The sequence below is a fragment of the Megascapheus bottae genome, chromosome 17, assembly GCF_031878675.1.
Source record: "Megascapheus bottae isolate mThoBot1 chromosome 17, mThoBot2.hap1, whole genome shotgun sequence".
Taxonomy (NCBI): domain Eukaryota; kingdom Metazoa; phylum Chordata; class Mammalia; order Rodentia; family Geomyidae; genus Megascapheus; species Megascapheus bottae.
This window is the reverse complement of record NC_143525.1, coordinates 10279760-10302589: the sequence shown is the minus strand read 5'-3', so window position 1 is coordinate 10302589 and position 22830 is coordinate 10279760. Positions and strand designations below refer to the sequence as shown.

General features: G+C 41.7%; 1 protein-coding gene across 1 annotated transcript in view; it reads left to right on the top strand.

Annotated features, from left to right (window-relative positions):
- The window catches only part of Tekt3 (tektin 3), a 55190-nt gene that overhangs the window by 25297 nt on the left and 7063 nt on the right, over positions 1-22830 (top strand). The gene's annotated exons all lie outside the window — the stretch shown is intronic.

Genomic DNA, 22830 nt, shown 5'->3' with positions numbered 1-22830 from the left:
GTAAAGAAATATAACCAATCTAGTAGAATGGGTTAGCCTCCCCACTCCTCTTCCTCCTCTCTTTTTCTTCTCTTTTTCTTCTCTTCTTCTTCTTCTTCTTCTTCTTCTTCTTCTTCTTCTTCTTCTTCTTCTTCTTCTTCTTCTATCAATCATAGGGCTTGAACTCAGGGCTTGGGCACTGTCTCTGAGCTCTTCAGCTCAAGCTAGCACTGTACCACGTTGAGCCACAGTGCCACTTCCAGTTTTCTGGTGGTTCACTGAAAATAAAAGACTTTTCTTCCCAGGCTTGCTTTGAACTGTGATCCTCAGCTCTCAGCCTCCGGTGTAGCTGGGATTACTGGTGCCTGGCCGCCTTATTCTATTCTAACGTGAATGGGCTGGAAGGACCCTGTAATGCCCAGAAGCTGTGTGGTATAGTTTGAATGTTGAATATTCCCTCACAGGACTGGTGCTAAATGTCTGGGGCCCGGAGTGGTGCTATTAGAAGGTAGTGGGACATACATATGCTTATTTATTTATTTGTTTGGGTAGCATTCTCTTTAGTTGTGCAGAGGTTTTGATTTAACATGTCAGTTTATGAGTACCATGCATCTTTAACTGTGTCACCCTTTCATCATTCTCTCTCATCTCTCCCAACTCAGAGGGAGCCCAGTGGGAGGTCTTTAGGCCATTGGGTGTGGCAGGAAGGGGACTTGAGCACTGCAGCTCCTCCTCCTTTCTCTTTTCTGCTCCCTGGCTATGAGGTAAGTAGAATTCCTTACCACTGTTCCCAGACGGGACACCTCTATCATAGACCCAAAGCAAGAGGCTGCTGGGCCCAGGCTAGACCTTCCAACAGGGCAAGTCCAAATACACCTTTTCTCTTTGTAAGTAGATTGTGTCAGGAATTTTGCTATGCTCATGGGAAGCTGAGTCGCATGCAAAAACAGGGTGCCTTTCTGAGCTCTGCTCTAGAGAATACACAGTAAGAAATGGGAAGGCCTCTGAAGGAAAGTGGTTGGGGTTGTTTCAGACAAAGCAAAGGTAGCTTTGGACTATGGCTTCAAATTCTACTTTATAAGTACACCATCTTGGTTGTGACTTATATGTAATACAATTATATGCATTTTATACATACACACATATAATATGCAATATGCTTTATATTATATATTTATAAATACATTTATATTTATACATTATATTATATTATAAATATATGTTATATATCTATAATAATATACTATCTATTATATTATCAATGTGATATATTAATGCATTATAGCAGAGGAGATACACAGAGCAAATCAAGACGGTTTGAGAACTCTTTACATGCAGGGGCCCAAGGAGCCCAAGGCGATAACAAAGTAGTATCTGTGTCAGGCAGGATGGGAAAAGGCATTGCTTAAAATCCTGTAGGGCTGGTGGTGTCTCAAGGGTTAGCTTTTTCTTTTTTTAAATAACCACTCTGGTTGAGTGTGTCCCAGGAATTTATAGCTAGCTGATGGTGGGCCCAGTAGCTGGTTCTGGTCTCCTGTGGAGTTATAGGATGGCAGAGGTCTCACCTCTCAGCTCCAAGCTCCCAGGTTTCCCGTCTCTAGATCTATGAGCTAAACAAACCTCTATTCTTTACAAATTACCCAGTCTGCTGCACTTAGTAGAAAACTAAGTTACTAAGGCAACTGGGCTTTTTTTTTCCTATTACACATGAGAAACAGTACATATTTTAGAAATTAGAGAAAAATCCACAATATACATTTCTTGGAGAAAAAAGTTCCTGAAAATCAGAATGACTTTTGAAGTTTGTCAGTACTGTTTGCTATTCTTTCTGTCCTTTTGGACATCTATATAATATTTATTGATCTAGTAGGTAACACATAATATTTTTATTTATTTCCCAAAAGAAATAATCCCCCACATGTGTATTTAAATATAGGAGTAGCAGCATTTGGAATCATTCTACTAAATTTTTACTTGAGAACATTTCTGAAAATACAGAAACAAAATTTGGGGGATGTTTTCTGTATGATTTGTACTTTGGTGGATATGGTCAGAAAGCATTTCTAATTATTTTATGATATTTGAGATTATACTTAATATTCTGGAACACGTTGAATCTTTTGAAATCTGGAAAAAGGAGATACAGGACAGAAAGATTTTCTCTCCTATCTTTTTCCCCCATGCCTGTCTCTCTGTCATTTGCTTTTAGTCTCTCTCTGTAGCCCTTGTTCTCTTTACTTTGGCTTAACCATTGTAATAACAAACTATGCTTCCTCCACCTCCTCTTCCTCCTCTTCTTCTTTCTCCTCCTCCCATTCCCCCTTTTTCTTTCTCTCTCCCTATCTCTCTGTCCTTATCTCTGTCTCTTTTCCATCCTTCACTGTTTCTTTAAAATGTTTTAAGACCTTGGTGAGTCAATTTCATAAAACATCTTCAAATGTCAGAGGAACTGACATCTGCATGATAAACTTGTCCTGGGCTATTTTTGTGGGTTCTGTGCATATTTTATAAAACAAATGGTAGGTTGTGTCATTTTCCCTTTATTTCTAATGGAAACAGATAATGGAATACCCCTAAAATGTTAAGCATTAAGAGCAGTCATATTTGTATTGGCTTTTAAAAGCACAAATTTGGTGTATCTCTTATTTGTTATGTGTGTGTGGATAAATCATCCTCACCTTTTCCATTTAAAAAATGTCAAAAAACAAGTACATACTTCTGCAGTCTTTTTAACCTAAGCCTATATTCCTGGCATTGCAAGACTCTGATGGGAAGAAAATGTAATTCAGACACAGAAAAGTCTACTTTTCTTGTTATTCTAGTAAACTGTGGTCAAGGCTAAATTCTGCAAATAAACATTTGGTTTCTAGTCTAGAATACAAAAGCATCACATGAGAGCAAATAACGTAAGGCTGAAGTGAAGAGAGTCAGAACACGTGGTCACATTTAAGAACCTCAAGTCTACAAATACCGGCACATGATGTGGCTTTACCTATTTGGGCCCAAACTATCTTTAATATTGTGTGGCTTTGGATAGGTTTCTGGAATGCTCAAGGCATCCACTGACTCAAGCATTCTTCAGATTTAGAAATGTGTGCAATTGTCCCTAAAATAACTAAGCCACCTGTAATTTTAGTAATTTCTACTTATGGCTCTTGAGAGTGTGTCATAAACACCTCTCGCCTCCTGAGTTCATGCTATAAATAGTTGAACTGTGGGGTCTGGTTTTAAGTTGTAATTTTTGTTTTGCGCTAAGAACGAGGATAGATCCCTTCTCTTTTTCTACACAATGATGTGGAGTACGTGGAGAAAGTGATGCTGCTGTTCCGTTCTTCTTCCTTTCTAGTCTCCCATCCTCTAGCTTTGGCCCTTCCATTGACTTACACCCCCAAGGTCAGTCTTCCAGGGCCAGTGTTCTGATGGTATTTTCTAACCCTGTATATACTAACATTACCTGATCTGGCAATTCATTTTGCATCCACGGGAAAGACAGACAATACTTCACTCTCTTCACCAGAGATGATATCCTTGGGGATCAGACCTGGTCTACTGGGAAAGTGGAGAAAGACCCTGAGATCACATGTGAGCTCAGACCTTTCAGAACCCAAGGGATCAATTGATAATGCCTTCTGCCTTCTGGAAGAGGAGAGTGTCACACACACATTGCCATCCAGCTTGCTGGCTCTCTAAATGGCTCCAAGCTCATCCTTATCTTCCATTGTCCAGAAGAATCTGTTGTCTAATGTATTGTCTAATGTCCTGGACATTACTGTTGGCTAGTTTTGCTTACATCTAACACACGACTTTGTTGCATGTAAAATATTGCAGCCATTTTCTTAGCAACATCATCACCCCCCAAAGCAACTCAGATGGAATCCTGGTGGGGTACAGAAAGCCTGATGGGCACAGGATGCCCCTCATAGCCTTTCTCAATGAAATCACCTATGTGCGGACAGGATGTGGGAACCTGAAAAACATTTTCATTTCTCCATCAGTTTTCCATCTGGAAAGTAAGCTTAACTTGAAGGTGACATCTTTGAACTAATTTCAAAGTTCTTATGACATTTTTATCTCTTCCCCCATTCCCAGTCATTCAGACACAAGTAACCTTCCCTATTTTCACAAACACGTTCCCTGTTTGCTTGAAAACTGGATCCTAAGGGCAAACTACATATTGTGATGCAGCAACCCCACTCCTGAGTATTTATCCAATAGACCACAAGGCTACACTAAAGCCACAAGCACAATCATGTTCATTGCAGCATTGTATACCATAGCCAAGATATGGAATCAGCCCAAAGGCCCCTCAGTGCATAAATGAAGGGAGAAAATGTGGTATGTATCCACAGTGGAATTTACTCATCCATCAGAATGATATTGTAAGGAAATGGAGAGACTTGGAAAAATTATATTAAATGGAAGTGAAGTAAGTCAGAGAAACATAGGTTTCCTTCATTTGTGGTACCTAGAACGTGTCTGTAAATCTACAGGTTAACACACTGACAGGTAAAATTAAAAAAAAAATAAAAGTATCACTGGGACATGATAAATCGTACAGGTTTCTAGGTAGTGTCACAGACTAATACCAAAAGAGGATATTCTTAGGAAAGGAACAAAAAGGCGCAATATTTGTGTGCATCTGATCATATAAAATAGTATTTATCAAAATGAACAAAAGTTTTTGTTCTTTGTTGCTGTTTTTGTTTCTTCTCCTTTTGCCTTATTTTTTTTATTTGTCTCTGTAAGGCTAAGGGGGAACACCGAAATGGAGGTACAAAGGATATTTACTAGACACTGTGAAAAATGAAATATACACCTTGTGGGTAGGATGGGAGGGGAAAACTGGGAGAGAATGAGGGAAGATGTGACATTTTGGGTGCGGTGGCTCCTAGCTACTCAGATGGCTGAAATCTGAGGATCACAGTTCAAAGCCAGCTAGGGCACTAAAAAATCCGTAAGACTCTTATCTCCAATTAATCACCAGAAAACTGGAAGTAGCTTTGAGGAACAAGGCGTAGGGCTGAAGAGCTCAGGGGCAGCACCCAGGCCCAGAGCTCACACACACACACACACACACACACACACACACACACACACACAGTGTACTTTTTACCTGACAACTGTGACTCCTCTGTACATCATCACTACCATAACAATAAAATTCATTAAAAAATTCTCTTTTGTATAGAGCAATATTCATTCATTTGCAAATAGCTGGTGTCCTTTATCTCCAGACTCTAGCCTACTTCTTATGCAAAGAAGTAAATATAGAGGGTTCTTCAGAAAGGAAATACTCAGCAACCTGAAGTTCTTCTATACAAGAACCTAAAGCACCAAATACACCTCAGCATGAAAGACAAAAGCACTGATATGAAAGTTTGCATTGGTGCTGAGTGGGTTGTACAAGTTTTTCAGTTCCTTAAGGTAAATGTGATAGATGCTAGTCAAATAATTTTCTTGAGTGTAAATAATCATGCATCTCAGTGTTTATACCCTTTCAAACTCTTTTTTTTTTTGCCAGTTGTGGGGCTTGAGCTCAGGGCCTGAGCACTGTCTTTGGGCTTCTCTCAAGGCTAGAGCTCTACCCTTGAGCCACAGCATCACTTCCAGCTTTTTTCTATGTATGTGGTGCTGAGGAATCGAACCTGGGTCTTCGTGCAAGCACTCTACCACTAGGCCAAACTCCCAGCCCCAAACTCTCTCTTTCTTGAATGTGGGCTGGCTTTATCACTTGAATCAACAGAATGCAGTGACAACAATGCTGTGCTAGGAAGTCCTGGCTTCTTCTGCTTTTATGCTTTTGGGAACTAGTTATTATGTGGCCTGAGACCACCATGTTGTGAGGAAGCTCAACCAGCCACCTGGAGAGGCTCACGGGAAGGAAAATGGAGTCCCCAGCTAGTGCGCCTAAGTAAGCTCTCATGCTGGGCTATTACTAATGGTTAGCATGGGAGTGAGATCCACTGGAATCTTCCTGTTCCTTCAGCATCTCAGCTGATACCATCTGAGACAAAAAAAGCTGAGTCTAAGCTTGTCATCTACAGAAGCAATGTAAATCTCACACCTTACCTCTTCCAAACGAACTCAGTCCAAATTCAAGCCCCTTGAAAGTAGAGCTTCAACACAGTCAAGAAAATGTGGTTATTTGTTTATTTACTTATTGTGTCAGTACTGGGTCTTAAACTCAGAGCCTTGTGTTCTCACTTGGCTTTTTCACTCAAGGCTGGTACCACTTGAACCACATACTTCCATTCCAACGTTTTGCTGATTAACTGGGAGTGGACTCTCATGAGCTTTTCTGTTGAGGTTGACTTGAAAGTGTGGTCCTGAGATCTCAGTCTTCTGAGAATCTAGATCATGAGTCACCAGTATTGGCTGGAATATATCTTTTTTAAAAGGGAAGTCTCTGAGCCAGATGCTGGTGGCTTACACGTGTCATCCTAGCTACTCAGGAGGTTGAAATCTGAGGATCACAGTTGAAAGCCAACCTGGACAGAAAAGTCCATGAGACTCATCGCCAATTAACCACCAGAAAAATGGAAGTGGCACTATGCTTCAAAGTGCTGGAGTACTAACCTTTGGCAAAAAGACATCAGGAATAGCACCCAGTCCCCGAGTTCAAGGCTCATGACAAGACTGTATTATACAGCAGAGCATACTTTCAGAGGTTTAAGTACATATTAAAGTAACCAAAGCATTCCATCTGGTAAGAGACTAGTCTAAACCAGCTGACCATAGTTAGGGGTATAAACTTGCTTTGGAGAGAGTTCACCAACACTTAGAATGAATGAATCCAGTTCACAAGAAAGAAGAGAATACTGGTTTGCTTATTTGTCTTTCTTAGAAAGGAAGCCACTGGCCGAAGATGAACACTGATGTATAAGACATAACATTGGTTTTTGCTTAATTTTCCTTTGCCCAATATATACTCACAGGAATCTCTATATTCCAAATGAATTATGGGTAGAAATGTCCTTCAGTTCCAGACGAGAAAACAAGAAAAAGTCACCTATCAAGGATTTGCCATTGACCTACAAGCCAGATGGCTCTTTGATTACTTTTATCATTCACTTAAATGACATATATTTTGAGGAAAGACAGATGATTTGTTCTTGTAAGAACTAATTTTTGCATGAATCCAGTTAAGACAAATCTCTCAGTATTTGTGGTGAGCTAGGCCCGTGGCCTCCTCTAGTGCCAAAATCCATGGATGCTGCTCAAAAGCCTTATAAAAATATGGACACCAGTGGTTCATGCCTGTAATACTAGCTACTAAGGAGGCTGAGATCTGAGGATCACAGTTAGAAGCCAGACCAGTCAGAAAGTCCTGTGAGACTCCTCTCCAATAAACTACTCAGAAAAAGCTGGAAGTGACACTGTGGCCCAAGTGGTAGAGCAAAAAGAAGCTCAAGGACAGCGCCCAGGCCCTGAATTCAAGCTCCAGGACTGGCAAAAAAAATAAATATAGAACAAATAAGAAATTCTTTCTACATACTTTAAATCATTTCCAAATGACCTATAATACCAAATACAGTGTAAGTTCTATGCAAATAGCACATAAATCATGGTTACACTATATTGGTCAAGAAGTAAAATATCTGTACATGTTTAATGCAGATGCAATTTTTAAATATTTTAATCCATAGTTGATGGTGTCCACAAATGTGGGATGCACAGATACAGAGGATTGTATCTGTAAAGTATAAAAACAATTTGGGGGTGATGAAATCCTCTGATCATAGTCTGGAATGAAGTAGCTCTATGAGGGTTCATTCTGCAGGCAGCGATGAAGCTCTGGCCAGGAATGGATTTGAGGACATATTAAGCCATCATTGAGAATCAACGCTGCTGTCATTAGTACCATGCATCCAGTTATTTCCAGTGCTGCACCTCCCTCCCCTTGAGGATACACAAGTTCATGTGGCTGAGTAGAAGTGCTGTGAGACATTTCCAACTGCCAATGTGAGACTCTCCAAAAGTATACTCATTTTTATGTGACAACCAGAAACTACTTAAGGTATTCCTTGATTGACCATAGTAATTAGGCTTTTCCTGATAACCACTGTGGCCATAGAACAGATCAGAACTACTTTGTGAAACCTGAAGCTACTGACACTTTGAGGCTATTTGCTACTGAAGCATGACTTAGCCTGCTCTGACTGATACGCAAGCCACAGAGACTGCAGAGTGCACAGGGTGAATGGCTAGATTTTCACTGTGGAATCTAAGCTCTTAACTTTCCCACCATGCAGACGTCTGTGTTGGCTAAGGCATGGAGCACATTCTTACCCTATCTTTAGAGAAGGTAGGCTAAGACCACACACACACACACACACACACACACACACACACACACACACACACACACACACACATACATCAACATATATATATACTCATATATATATTATATATATATATATATATATAACAAATCATGGCTTTGGAAGACAAAACAGACAGCCCAGAGTTGCAAGCCTTCCCACCTCTGAGAGCAGAAGTAATCTATGAGTATCAAAACTCTCAAAGGATGAAGAACTAGGATGACAAACTCATGTGCCCATAGGACCAGCCCCAAAATGTAGTAAAGGCCATTCAGCTTACTTGGCATAGAAACAAGAGTGCAATCAAAAGTGTGACTGGTGGTTGGAATTCAGAGTTGAGGGAGTGTTGAGGAATGGGGAACAAGAATAAACGGAAGAATGTGTTCCCAGATCAAAAGAGAGAACTGCTATTCTGCTCTGGCCAGATATTGCCGTGCAGGACGTGGCACTTCTGTGCGCCTGCAACAGCTGTGCCCTGCTCCCTAGTTCATTTAAACCCAAGTAAGAGTGCAGAGACCCTGGATTGGGGAGATGGGAGAAGACGAGAAGGAAATACTATGGTGATATGTTCAGATGCTAATTTTACAACACAGCTTAAATATAATGGAGAGATCAAAGAGCCCCAAGTTAGTTCTGGAGCTTAGGTTTATTATATTCATACCTCAAACTGTAGCATCGATGGTCTCCTTGGGCCTGAAACATAAGAAAGGCACCAGTTGGAGATGACAACATGAGGTCATCTTAACCTAACTGCACCAGTAAAACCACCCAGTGGAAAACAGGGAATTGAGTCATTAAGGGGAAACCGTGATTTATAAAACTAGAGTCTTACAAACTCTTCCTCTGGGACTGGTTTTGAACTTTGATTCTCTAGGTCCCTGTCTCCTGAGTAACTAGGACTATCTAAACAGGAGCCAGCATTGCCCAGTGATAAGTTTGTTTTTATAAAGGATATTGTATGTGCTACTTCTGGATTAGACCTTGGAGATCATTGGCCTAATATTTGAATGGGGTCTGCCCTCATGGAGCATGTGCTCAGGGAATTTGGATAATGCTAGTCCCAAAGTCATACAAAGAAAGAAGCGAAATATAAGACTACAGTAGGCCTTTTAAAGCTTTCTTGAAGTTGTCATTTTCATGACAACAAGTCAATCTGCCATGCCATGTGCTAGGAAGAGAGAAACACATTTTCGAGGATGGGGCCCTGGAGTGGTTGTACACAATCTACTGCTAATATGGCAAGTGCCAGCTTGGTGGGCCTTGGGCCTGGCCGGTGCAGGGGGCTAATAGAGCCTTGCACCAAGAGAGACATATCTGGTTTAACCTGGTATTTTGTTGTTGTTATTACTGGTACCAGGTCTGGAATTCAAGATTTTGTATTCTCTCTTGGCTCAAGGCCTAGCAGTCTCCTTTCTACATTTTTGCTGAATACTTGGAGATAAGAGTCTTTTGGATTTGTGTGCCTGGCTGGATTCAAACTGGGATCCTCAAATATTAGCTTCCTGAGTGGCTAGGAATATAGCTGTGAGCCACCTGCACTGGCTTCTATTGTCGTTATCTTGGTGCTCAAAGTGATTTTGAGCACAGACTCCTGCATTTCTGTTTACACTGGGACCCTCAGAGATAGTTGATCGTAAATGCGAGACTTTAGTCTTAATCTAGTTTTTTATACACAGCTACTGGAGTGTACTACTAAGGCCAGGAGTAACACAAATTTTAATTTCTAAAGGATTATTGTGGGAGGGAAATGGTAATTATGTTCAAGAAGTAATGTACTCACTACCTCACAAATATAGCTGTAACCCCTCTATGTATCTCCCTGACAATAAAATAAAATTTAAATAAGGACTATTGTGATTGAGATATAGAGAATGGAGAGGTAGACATATGTAAAATCCATTTAAAGAGTTTATATAAAGTAACTCCTGAAAGAAATATATTTAAAGATTTGAAGAGGATCCTGGGAAGTGGTGGGGGATGAGAATTTTTAGCTAATAAAGTATCCTGGTTGGGATAAAAATCTTTTCTATGCTTCCTCCTTTATTTCTCTGAACTGAACCTTATCCTCTTCCATTTTTCTTTTCAAAATAAGATGTGTGTGTGTGTATGTGTGTGTGTGTGTGTGTGTGTGTGTGTGTGTGTGTGTGTGTGTGTGTGTGTTGGTACTAGAGCTCGAACTCAGGGTCCAGATGCTGTTCCTTAAGCTTTTCTTTTACTACTCAAGGCTGGCACTCTACCACTTAAGCTACCAATCTGTTTCCAGTTTTTTTTGGTAGTTAAATTAAGATAAGAATCTCAGTCTTTCTTGCTAGTCTGGCTTCAAACCTTGGATCCTCAGATCATAGCCTCCTGAATGGCTATGATTGCAGGCATGAGCCACCAGAGCTCAGATAAGACTAGCTTTCTTAAATTGACTTCAAAAGCTAAGATGTTGAAAGCCTCCATTTTCCATCTGAAGCCTCAAAACAGCTTTTTGAATTGCTTTCCTATCTTTCAGTGAGTATAGGAAACCCCTAAACCAGAGAGGGGCTCCTTTCCCATGACAAAACTTCCCTCTTCCTTCTCCTCCTCCCATGCCCAAAGATAATTACAATGAGGTTGTGCACTTATTTCTCTGAATCCCCACTAATCTAATTTCACAGACACACAGAAGTATATTCCAGAAAAGGCTGGCTGTCTCCTCCACTTAGCAGAACCATATTTCTGTTGTTGGTAGAACTTCTGTTCCAGGCCTTTCCCATAAATACAATGAATGACATCATTGGCAGGTACATTGTCCTTGTGGTTGTTTTTTTTTTTTTAATCTTTCAGTGATGTCCAGTAGAATTTTCTGCAATGATGTGAATGAATATCCTCTCGTTCATTTTTCTATTTAATAGCTTCCAGCCACAGTAGCTCTTGACAAGAAATCCACATGAAATTTTAGGGTACTTACCTCAGATGGAGGGTTGTTCAAGTTCATGAATCCAGAATAGGGAGAAACCTGCATAAACTTAGTGCCTTTAGCTCTGGGTGATCTTTTATTTTCTCTTTTTCTTTACCAGTCCTGGGCCTTGAACTCAGGGCCTGAGCACTATTTTGGGGCTTTTGAGCACTATTCTTGGACTTCCTTAAGGCTAGAACTCTACCACTTGAGCCACAGCACCACTTCTAGCTTTTTTCTATACATGTGGTACCAAGGAATGCTAGGTAAGCACTCTACTACTCAGCCAAACTCTCAGCCCTGATCTCTTCTTTATATCATAAATAGGTAATTCTTATAAATCATGGATTTGCATGTTTTATGGGACACCTATTAAATACAATAAATATTTAAGTGATTTCAAGAAATTAAATAATTGATGCCACTGGGTCAAAAATGGATGAAGCCCATTTTCTTTCAGGCTCATGCCTGAAATTCTAGACACTCAGGAGGCTGAGATCTGAGCATCATAGATTCAAAGACCCCGTCTTAGCAGGAAAGTCTGTGAAACTGCCATACCCAATGATTCACTCAAAGGCCAGAAGTGGAGCTGTGGCTCAAGTGGTATCAGCCTTGTGTGGAAAGAGCTAAGGAACAGTGCCTAGGCCCTAAATCCAAGGCCCAGTATCAGAACACACACACACACACACACACACACACACACACACACACACACGCACACACACGCGCGCACACACACGCACACACACAATGGGTGAATATAAGGGAAAAAAATACCTTGTTGACCTCCAAGAGTCAAGAAGAAAAAAGTCCCTGTGCTGACCTATCACGGCTCTGTGGCTCTGTTCATTCCCTGGGTCCAGAGCTGCTGTCTTTGCTCTTGTGTCACGTGGTTTATGCACACCCTGCCTCCGTGCTCAATATTGTCTGTGCACTGAGTCTGCTGGCCTTAGGGCCAGCCAGGGAGGATATTATGGGCATGCCCAGTTGATAGTAAGAAAGTAGATCCGGTTTTAATGAATTTCTCAGTAAGAAATAGCGAGGAAGCAAAGAGGAGCCAGAACATGGTGGTGGTGGGGTCAAGACGCTTGTCTTTGGCCACCTTAGGGTGGCCCCTTCCTTCCCATCCAGAGATTCTGGGAACAATGGTGGCACTGTGGTGTAAAGGAGGAGAAGGCGGGAGACTAACCTCACACTGAAGACCTGTTGAGTGATGCCAGGCCAAGCTGAGAAAATGTTCGGAAGCTGCTTGATCTTTGCAGGTCATATGATGTGAGAGGATTTGGGGGGAAGGGGTAAAGTGCCCCCCCACCAGGTCACATTTGGGAGAGAAATGTATGCAGAAAACCAAGTGGCGAGAAGAGACAGGAACTTCCAAGTCAGACAAGGTTCAGGGCTGGTAGTGCAGGGAGGGGACAGAGGTGGGTCCAGGCAGTGCAGGGTTGAGTATCACAGGACAGAAGAGGTTGGAGATCAGAAATAGACTTGAGGTATACAGAGAAGGTCACTGATAACTCTGTGGAGTGTGTGTGTGTGTGTGTGTGTGTGTGTGTGTGTGTGACATAGAGAGAGAGAAGGGGGAGGGAGAGAGAGGGAGAGTCAGTCCTAGGGCTTGAACTCAGGGCCTGGGAGCTGTCCTTTAGCTTTTTCACTCAACGCTGATGCTCTACCATGTGAACCACAGTTCTACTTCCAGCTTTTTGTTGGTTGATTGGTGGTAAGAGTCTCTCCAATTTGTCTGCCCAGTCTGGCTTGGAACCTAGATTCTTTGGATCTCAGCCTCTGAGCAGTGTGAGCCAGTGCCTGGCCTGAGAACTTCCTTTGTTTGTTTGTTTGTTTGTTTTGACACAGGAATTTAAGGAAAAGATGGCTAGATCCACAGGTGATGGGTTGACCTGTCACAAAAGTAATGAGATTAAAAACAAGCAGTGAAACACCATGCACATATCTCCCAGTAAAGAGAACATTCACATTGGTCAGTATGAAGTGAGACATTAAATATGCTGCAAGAGTCAAATGGCAAACATTGTCTTCTACCAACAGATGAAACAGCCACTGAGAAAAGAAGTCCATCGTAGCCTGCATCCACTTAACCATCCACAAGCATAGGAAGAAAGTTTAAACTTCAAAGCAGAAAGGAACAGTGACTGGTTCCCAATATGTGCATTAATTGAATTGGGCTTTGGAATTTCTTTTCAAAGCTGTAATGCCACTTGATTGCTGTCATAAGCTACTGCCTCTCCAATAAAACACAATCTCTTCCTTTAGTAATTTTTTCAAAAGGTAGTGGAATATTGGAAGTCTAATTCTGAATGATTCGTTTGCCCCCAGGGTCATCTTTTAAACAGTCTTTACAGCAGGGTGCTGCAGCTTCTACCTTAATTTGAGCTATTCAAGAAGTTGAGATTTCAAGGACCTTGCTTTAAAGCCATCTTGGGAATAAAAGTCCTTGAGACTCCATCTCTAAGTAACCAGCAAAAATCTAGTAGAGCACCAGCCTTATACACTAGGCTTTGACTTGAAATCCTACCACTACAAAACAATAAAACAAAGTCTTCACAACTGCCTAACATTTAGCTAAGATACTTCAAATGCTGCAAGACAAATCATTACTTTAATTGGGCATAATGGATCTTACCGGTGTCAAATAGTGAAGCTTTAAGAAAAAACCACTACAAATAAGTTACTAATTTCATTCATTCCAGTGTCTTTTATGTAACACTGTCCTGTGTGGAAAAATAAAATACTAGATCTAGTCTCATATCATCACACCACTTGCTAAAAAGAAATAGGCCAATTATCATTTTACTTATTTTAATTTTTATCATCTTTAAACAGTTGTACAAAGGGGTTTCAATTCAACATGTCATTTTGATTTATGGGTACAATGCATCTTAATCAATGTTAGCCCTTCCATCATCTTCCCTCATCCCTCCCAACTCCACCCCTCTGCTCAGGTTACCTGGTTCCATTTTCAAACATGGACACTGAATATTATGACTGTGCTTGCCCACGCCTCCCTCTCCATTTGTAAATTCCCCCTCCATAAAATTCCCCTCCCCCTTTTTTGTTTTTGTTGTTGGCTGTGGGACTTGAACTCTGGACCTGGGCATTGTCCCTGAGCTCTTTAGCTCAAGGTTACTGCTCTAGCCCTTGAGCCACAGCATCACATTCGGTTTTCTGGTGGTTAATTGGAGATAAAAGTCTCACCAACTTTAGTGCCTGGGCTGGCTTTGAATGGCGATCCTCACATCTCAGCCTCCTGAGTAGCTAGGATTATAGACGTGAGTCACTGTGCCTGGCTTCTCATCTGCACTTTGACAATATGTGTTCCAGCTTCCTGGTATTCATTGTTCAAAAGAGTTTTAACAGTGGAATCCTCTTCACATCACACTTCAGTTAGTTTGCTTGTGTATGTGTGCATTTCATCACCCTGCACTTGTTTTTGTAAATGTTTGCAATTTAGATCTAGCTTCCACATAGGAGAGAAAACATGCACCCTTTGTCTCTGTCAACCTGACTACTTCATTCAACATAGTTTTCTTCCAAGTCCTTCCATTTCCCTGCAAATGACAAAGTAGTCAAAGTAGTTTTCTTCTTCATGGATGAGTAAAATCCCATCACACACATGCACACACATATAATTTTATTTATATTTTTACTGGCCCTGTGGCTAGAACTTGGGGTCTGGACACTCTCCCTGAGCTTATTTTTGCTCAAGCTAGCACTCTATAACTCAGGCCACAGCTGTACTTCTGGCCTGTTGGTGGTTTATTGTAATTACAGTCTCACAGAAGACTTTCCTGCCTGGACTGTCTTCAAACCATGATCCACAGATCTCAGCCTCCTGAATAACTAGGATGACAGGTATATGCCATCAACATCTGGTATATCACATTTCATTGATCTATTTATCCATTGGGGCTGTCTCCATATCTTGCCCCTCATATCTTTGTTATGGTTGTTATGGTGAATAGTACATTGATCCACCTAAGTATGCCAGAGTCTTTGTTATATACTGACTTGTCATCTTTTGCAAAAATGCTCCATAGTCCTGTTTTGTGTCCTTCTGCTTTGTATTCATTACCTTCATTATTGCATCATGATTAGTTTGCATAATTAATTTGCACTTCTTTTTGCATTTTTACAAGTCACACAATAATTATTAGATAAAACAAACACTCCTCCTGTACTCTGTCTCCACCAGAAAAATGTGACAAGCCCTCCCTTCTTTTTTTTTTTTGGTTTGAATATACATTACTCTTTACTTCAAGAACAAATGCAGAAGTTTCTACGCACCTGGCTTCCATGGCTTGAACCTGTCCCTGGAGCTCATGTGCTTGAAACATCAAGTCCAGTGTAGCAGTTTTGGGAGACAGCACCATTCAAGGGAGATTTGTTCCTGACCAATCTTCGCACATGAATAGATTTGTGTCATGCTGATAGGAGTAGATTTGCCATTGAGAAAATGGGTTTATTATAAAGGGAAGTTCTACCCTCCCTGTTCCCTCTCTTGCCTGTTGGCCTTCTGCCATAGGATAGATACAGCAAGAAGGCCTTCGGTGGAGGCCTTAGTGTCTCTAAGCTACAGAATCATTAACCACAGAAGTATTTGCTCATGATAAATCACCTAGACTGTGGTATTCTAGTATAGGAGCATAAATGGGCTGAGACTATGGCTTAATCCAACCATAAACCAAAAAACAAACACAAGCCCTTCCCACAATGCCATGTGATCCTGCTCGTTACATGTTACTCATGGGTACATACTTTATATGAACATTCTGCATCATTCAACTTTTCAGTGGTTAAAGAATTCTATCTGTCACTGTGTGCCATTTGGGAAGGACTAAGTTGTGCTGCAGTAGCAACCCCCAATATTTTGTTTTCCATTACTAGACTTTGGACTCAGGGTCTCACTCCTCTACCACTTGAGTCCTTTTGTTTCTGTGTTTTGGTTATTTAGATAGAGTCTTGCTAGTTTTGTCAAGGATGGCTTAGACTTCATTGGTCTTCTCACCTCTGCCTTCTGAGTAGCTGAGATTACAGGCATAGGCCACCATGCAGAGTCAATTCTCAGATCTTATTGAGAAAGTGTCATGTCCAGTAGAGGTAAACAGAAAACCTTGCTGGGCCTTCCCCGTGTGATCCTGTGTGGTAGACTGTGCCACAGTGTCATGGCCAAGAGAGAAAACACAGCGTCCTGCACTGGCTCTTTCATTCTCATTTCCTGATGGAAGCAGGTCATGTGGCCGAGTCTAACACACAGGTGTGAGAGAGATATCATCCTATAATACACTTAGGAAGTTAAGAGCTGGAAATAGGCAGGGATCAGTAAAAATGACCTACACGTATCTTTTCTATGTCCTTTTTGAACATAAATATAAAAACTATAGAACTGGTTTTATTTACAAACTTTGGAGGAATATTTTGACTGCAACCTTTTTATGCTTTGCAGATGACTTTGAATGTTGGCTTTGTGTTTTAGCTTCTGTAGATGAAAATAAAAATGGAAGGAACAACATTGTGTTTTGTCTAGGGTTAATAACAACCTCAATGGATTTATTTAAAAGGTCACTGTTAGAAAATAGCCAGGCTACCAGTGGCTCACGTCTGTAATCCTATTAAGACAGGCTACTGGTGGCTCATGCCTGCGGTCCAGGTCGAGTTCTTGAGGATCACAAATTCCTCTCTGGGCTCAGAGAGGAAGAAAAGTCCTTAAGACTCCAGCTCCCACCAACCAGCAAAAAGCCAGGCTGGAGATGTAGTTCAAGTTGAAGACCCCATGTTTGAGAAAAATAAATAACCAAATAAGCTTGAGGCTACCGAGTTCAAGCCCTAGTGCCAGCCAAAAAAGGAAGGAAGGAAGGAAGGAAGGAAGGAAGGAAGGAAGGAAGGAAGGAAGGAAGGAAGGAAATCGGTCATTGTTGAAAATGAAGCAAAGGCTTCATAACGTTATTATCTAAACAGACAAATTATTAGAGAGTAGAAGCCAATGCTTTGGTCCAGGAAAATCCATTTGAAAAATACATTATTGAAATTCTCATTGAGCTTCTCAGGGAGCTTGTTTATCGGAAATATGAGTGGCTATTACTTGTTCTAGCACAGGGACTTCCATAAACTAGACTGAAGACTGAAGTTTTCTATTTATTCTTATTTTTGAACTCTAGTGTTTGTATTGTTATTTTCCTTACATCCTTGCCCTCTCTTTGGTAGTCCTGAGGATTTGAACTTAGAGATTCCCTTTTGCTTGGCTTGTATGCTTGGTTGGTGCTCTACCACTTGAGCCACACACCCAGCCCTGCTTTTTTGCTGGTTATTTACCCAGGCTGGCTTTAAACTGTGATCCTTGTCAGTAGCTAAGGAGTTAGCTGAGAGCCATGCTTTTTGAGTCAGATCATTGGGAGGTAGACCACAGATGAGTAGGATGAATTATGGTAATCAGAAAGGCTAAGCGGATTAGTGTAAGTGACAGTATAAAAAGGAAGGCCCTGGAGGCAAGGGTTTTGACATATAAATTTGGGGGTGACACAATTCAACTCTGTATGCACTCCCACACAGCACAGGATATCGGAGCCTTGGTAATGAGTACAGAATCCCCAAGGAAGGAGACTTCAGAAGAAGAAAATGACAGCTGCAAGCCTGGCTTTCCATTCACCGCAAGACATTGTGTTGCATTTTGTAGACTTGGTCTTTCGGATGACTTACCTAATTGCCTGGAATGAAGGACTTGGGGAGGGAGGCGATGGCCGGCAGGACGGGGGAGAATATTGGGACCAGATGGTGAAGTCATCGGAACTTTACAAATGAGTTTCTGAGGAGACATGAAGGCTCTGCTGTGATGTGTGGGGTCTCCTGGAGGAGGTAGAGCTGGGGGCCACCGAGTTAGTGATGGGTAGGATAAGATTTGGCAGAGAGTGACTTTGGCTGGGAAACAGACTGAAAAGAAACCTGATCAGGAATAAAGAGGAAACCAGACACTCAGAGGTTGATGTGGAAGGATACTTTGTTTCGGGGAAAAGAAGGCCACACTTGAAGCTGTCCTTTCTCCCCCATTTTCCTTCACTTGGGGACCCCTTGTTACTGTCAAGGCTACACTGTCCTATCCAATATAGGATACGTCATGGGCTGGGTGTGTCATCTCACAATTCACATATTGGAATCCTTCCCCTCCAGGTCTTCAGAGTGCGGCTGTGAAAGGGGACACTGTCCAAAAAGAAATACCTGCTTACCTGATTTATGTAACTGTAACTTCCTCTGAATATCATCTTTATAATAATAATTTTTAAAAATTTTTAAGAATGTGACTGTATTCAGAAAGAGACTTATTTTAATTTAATTATCTTTATTTTTATTTTCTTGGTTGATCCATGAGTTCCTTTTGCTCAAGGCTACCACTCTAACCACGAGGGTCACAACATCATTTCTGGCTGTTTCTGTGGTTAATTGGAGATAAGAGTCTCACTGGCTTTCCTGCCTGGGCTAGCTTTGAGCCAGGGTCCTCAGATCACAGCCTTGTGAGGAGCTAGGATTACAGGCATGAGCCACTAGTTTGCAGCTCTTTTTTGCCAGTCCTTGGGGCTTGAACTCAGGGCCTGAGCACTGTCCTTGGGCTTTCTCAAGGCTGGCACTCCTCTGCCACTTGTGCCACAGTGCCACTTCTGGCTTTTTCTGTGTATGTGGTACAGAGGAATCAAACTCAGGGCTTCCTGCGTGCTAGGCAAGCACTCTACCCCAGGCCACACTCCCAGCCCCCAGCTCTTAATTAGAACTTGGGGCCTTGTGCTCTTGCTTAGCGTTTTTCACTCTGTAGGTGGGATCTGTCACTTGATCCCCACCTCCACACTTCTGGCTTTTTGTGGATAAGTTGGAGATGGGAGTCTCTTGTATGTGTCTGCCAAGCTTGGCTTTGAACTGGGACCCTCAGATCTCAGCCTCTTGAATAGCTAGGATTATAGATGAGAGCCAACAGTGCCTGGCTCTTTTCACAAGTGATTGTTTAGGATGTCATGAGGTCACAGGATTAGATTTTTAACCCAATCTGAATATAGTCCTTATAAGAAGAGGAGATTGGAATACACAGAGAATTTGCTCTAGGGTGAAGACTGTTACCTACAAGAGAAGAAGGGAGGCTGCCATAGAAAGCAATCCATTAACAGCTTTGATTTGGGACTCTCAGGCTGGACAAGCCGGGATCCTTATGGTTGTGAACAGGGCTGAATGAGGTGTTTATAAACATCAAGACAAAATCTATGTGTTCCCATGTCCTCATGATCCTGTCTGGGAACTGCAGGCCCAGCAGCTGCCCTTCCCATGAGCCCCTCACACCAAGCCAGCTAGGGCTTCCTTCTGAGAATCATCGCAGGAACATTCTCTGGCAGAGATTTAGTCCCTCCGGTATGCTCCAGGAAAATACTTTTGAGAGGACGAATTGCCAGGTCTGGATAAACATAGTTCAACCCTTAGATGTTTTGCATACTGCACGGACCTTCATCAGAGCCCTGCAAATAGTGCACAGAAAATCCTGCTCCTGCTCCAAGACCAAGTGTTGGGTCTACTGTTCTTGTAATCCAATTCCACAAAGCTTATCCTTTTATCCAGATAAAAGCAAGCCGGTGAGAAAGTGAGTTGGAACATGAACTGGCACAGCATGCTGGGCTCACGTGAGAGGGTACCGGTGCCGTCGGAATTGTCACTGAATTTGGGGGGTTTCTCTATACTCGGAACCTCGTTTTCCTGATACCTATGGTGAGAATCATAATCAAGGTCTGTCTTTATATTCATGAACTTGGGTTTAATCAGACAAACATCACAAAAGGACTTTGCCACTGGAAAATTCCTGAAGGTCTTTGCACACCAATAGCTTTCAGGAAGTACCAGAGCTGATGGTGGGAAAATGACACTGAGTGATGAGCGCCTTTAGGAGCTTGCACTCCTCAAGCCACTCCATGGCTTCAGGGGATCATGGTCTTTGAATTTTTAATCGAGTCTTGGAGTCTAAGTGGCACCGTGAACACTGGATGAGCCATTAAGCAGGAAATTCAAAATATCTAAGATCATATAATAAATAAGAGTTGTTGATCAGTTCAAAGCACTTTGAACAGCCAAGTTGTGATGCATATGAACCCAGGGTCTCTGGGTTCAGGGATTCTGATATTGTGGGGTTTGCTAACTGTGCTTTTTTCATTCATTCATTCATTCATCTCAAAATAATTATACCATATATCATAATTAGATATGTCAAAATGGTAAGACAAGTTCTGATGACCACTACAACAAAATACCAGAGATAATCTGCTTATGATGATAAAAGGTTTATTTATTTATTTTTGTTGTTGTGGTGGTGGTGGTGGCACCAGTCCTGGTGTTTGAATTCAGGGCCTTAGTACTGGCCCTAAACATTTTTGCTCAAAGCTAGTGCTCTACCACTTGTGCCACAGCTCCCTTCTGGGTTTTTGGTGGTTAATTGGGGATATGATTCTCATACTTTCCTACTTGGGCTAGCTTCTAACTATGATCCTCAGATCTCAGCCTCCAAAGTAGTGAGGATTACAGGCCTGAGCCACGAGTGTCTGCCTTAAACCTAATTTTAATGTAAGATATCAATAGAGATGATTGCTTATGCCAGTTAATTTTTTTTTACATTTTAGTAGTTATTAGATATATTCACTCTTGGCTTTTGAAGTTCCATTTGCTACAGAATCAATTTGAAGCAATAGGTGCATTCCTAGCTAGCCCACAATAGCTTATTTCAGCCGCTGGGGGGAAATTTCCCCTATTTTCTGTGGTTAGTGGTTTTGTGGCCTGCCTGGAGGACTCAGTCATCCCTGTTCTTGTTGTCTTCCTGGGTGAGATGCTGGGTGACACACACAGAGAAAAGAAATGAGGTTTGTCGAGCAGTTCTTTCTCTAAGGACACATGTTTGTCTAGATGGAATGGATGCCTTGTGATGGGGCTTGACCTCTTCAAACAACTGGGCACACTCTACCCGCAAAAGCCATCTTTGGGTCAGGGGGTGGAGAGCTTGTCTAATGATTGGGAGAGATTTTTCTCTCAGGAGGACTGCCCAAAGCAGGAAGAAGGATCCTTTCAGGGATCCAGAGAATTGCCTGTTCTATTCTATTCTATTCTATCCTGCCAGTATTTACTAAAGGCTGGCACCCTACTACTTGAGTCATATCTCTATTTCCAGCTTTTTGCTGGTTAATGAGGAACAAACGTCGCATTGATTTTTTTCTGCCTGGAATGGCTTTGAACCTCCACCCTTAGCTCTCAGCCTCCTGGGTAGCTAGGTGTGAGCCACCAGTATCTGTGGAGACTCCTCATTTTTATATCAATTCTATATTGTCATAATGGAAGAAAAGAGTTGTATAAGAGGGTAAAAGTCTGTAAGGGAGCAATTAGAGTATCTGGGTAATTGTCAAAAACAGAACAGACATATCCATGTATGGTGAAAATCATGCCCACTTGCATATATCCCTGCTTTGCTCTGTCTGAATTCAATTATGTCAGGTCCACTGAATTGGTTTTGGTCCACTGACTGGGAAAAAAAATGATGGTTCAGGTGACTAAGAGCCAGCCTGCCTCCTTTACCCTCTCTTACCTTCCCACCTTAGATACTAACCACTGATAAAGTGAGTCACTCGAGAGGAGGGGATATTCTTCATCTGAGTCACAGCTCACGATCCACTCCTCATCAGCACTCCCTGGACTTTGACCAAATGAGAAATAATCTTTCATTGGATTAGGCTGCTAAGATTTGGGGTTTTATTTGCTGCTTCAGCAAATACATTATTTAACTATAAACCATTACTCAGCTCCAAACAATAACTGCCAGAAGTGAATGTGGACTTGGCAATTGCAAATCAAATTAAAAAAAAAAACCCAACAACAACAACCTGGTAGTAGGGATTTTCATGTGACTCCAGGCTTCAAATGCTGCCAGTAAAGTCAATCTTAAGACACTGTGGCCAAAGCTGAGCCAAATACATGGATGGGTTGCGTTTAGTCTGCTGGCTGCCAGTTTCCAATCTCTGAGACTCTTTCAGTCTGTTTAAGTACTTTGTCAACCATAAATACCCTATTAAAAGAACTTTAGATATAATGGAAACATTATGTGAAACAGTGGTCTGGAAGGAAGCATCTAGGAAACATGAAACTGACGTCATGAGACCACAGCCAGGGAAGGGTTAAGCAAGGCAAGAGTACTCTTCCTTTCTTGTATCCCTATTCTTCTATTTGCTCCTTTCCTTTTCCATTAGTTTTCGAACAAACAAACCAACCAGCAAACATCTGATCCCTTGCCTTGGATTAGGGTCCCCAGGAATGCAGACAGAAGAGAATTCCTGAGTAAGCGGTTGATTAAGCTTCCAGGGTAGTCTGATAAGAGGTTGGGGGAAACAGGGAGGAAGCAGGAGCCAAATGACACAATAAGAGACCTGTAGGTTGATTATTCTTCACCTGAAGGGCTGGTAATACCAAAGCACTCAGATCTTAATGGCAGGATGAATAGCTCTCCAGTGTGACTTTAAAGTGTTTGAAATCTAGTGCCAAGTAGGCATTCAGATTGTCACACATAGAAGTAGAGGAAGAACTGAAACTGCG